This window comes from Hyperoodon ampullatus (genome assembly GCF_949752795.1).
Source record: "Hyperoodon ampullatus genome assembly, chromosome: 4".
Classification (NCBI taxonomy): domain Eukaryota; kingdom Metazoa; phylum Chordata; class Mammalia; order Artiodactyla; family Ziphiidae; genus Hyperoodon; species Hyperoodon ampullatus.
In genome coordinates, this window is record NC_136917.1 from 99,108,131 (window position 1) to 99,109,256 (window position 1,126).

The 1,126-nt window shown below is 50.4% G+C and overlaps 1 pseudogene across 1 annotated transcript; it reads left to right on the plus strand.

Annotated features, from left to right (window-relative positions):
- The first annotated feature begins 203 nt into the window (after positions 1-203).
- On the plus strand, positions 204-654 carry LOC307051960 (mitochondrial import inner membrane translocase subunit Tim17-A-like; annotated as a pseudogene). Its single transcript has one exon. The product of its transcript is annotated as a mitochondrial import inner membrane translocase subunit Tim17-A-like (transcript).
- The last annotated feature ends 472 nt before the right edge of the window (positions 655-1,126 follow it).

The following is a 1,126-nucleotide window of genomic DNA, read 5'->3' on the forward strand; positions in this document are numbered from 1 at the left end:
AGATCCCACATGCCGCGGAGTGGCTGGGCGTCCGGAGCCTGTGCTCCGCAACAGGAGAGGCCACAGCAGTGAGAGGCCCGCTAACCGCAAAAAAAAAAAGAGGCTCGGTCCGGGCATCACTGAGCGTTGGAGTCAAGAGGAAGGAGTAGGCGTGCGAGCCCCGCCCCTGGCGCCTCGTAGCTGACTGTGGTGGCGCCTTTACCATGTGCACTGTAGGTGGTGGTATCTTTCAAGCCCTCAGAGGTTTTCGCAGTTCTCGGGTGGGAGGAAACCACAAACTAGGAGGGAGTTTGACAGATCTTAAAACCAGGGCTCCACAGCTGGGAGGTAGCTTTGCAGCCTGGGGAGGTCTGTTTTCCATGACTGACCGCAGTGTGGTTCAAGTCAGAGGGAAAGAAGATCCCTGGCATTCCATCACAAGTGCTGCCTGAAAAGGAGCCATTCTGGCAGCAAGAAACGGACCAGTGGTTATGGTTGGGTCAGCCGTGATGGCTGGCGTTTTCCGAGCTCTAATTGAAGGAGCTGGTATCTTGTTGGCAAGGTTTGCCTTCGCACAATTTCCCAAACAGTCCTCCGTTTGCTGAAGACCTCTCGCAGTTGCCTTCAACCCAGTTACCATACTCACCTTTCAGAGACTATGGACAAAACCAGTAGGACTTCTTTCCCAGGATTTCTTTAATGGAATGAGCTGTAGTTCAAGGAAGGACTTCAGAAAATCAAGTTACAGTCTGTTTTTAAAGCCATAGGTGGGACAACTATGGCCAAATAGGCTATGAAGAGACATTTGGCACCTTTTTCTATTTAAAGGAAGATGGTGGGAGGGGGGTTCTTAAAAGATAATACATTTATTTATTCATACTTGGCTTGCATTTGTGATCCAAATGAATGTCTAAAATCTTTAAAAGGAAATACAGTAAGTCCTTAGAAGATGAAGGACCAAACGCCACACGGCAATGAAGCACAACCATCATTTCCTTGGGGACTTCTCTGTCTGGTTTTGTTGTTAGTCAAACAATAAAAAACACCTGGAGGGCTTCCCTGGTGGCACAGTGGTTGAGAGTCCGCCTGCCGATGCAGGGGACACGGGTTCGTGCCCCGGTCCGGGAAGATCCCACATGCCGCGGAG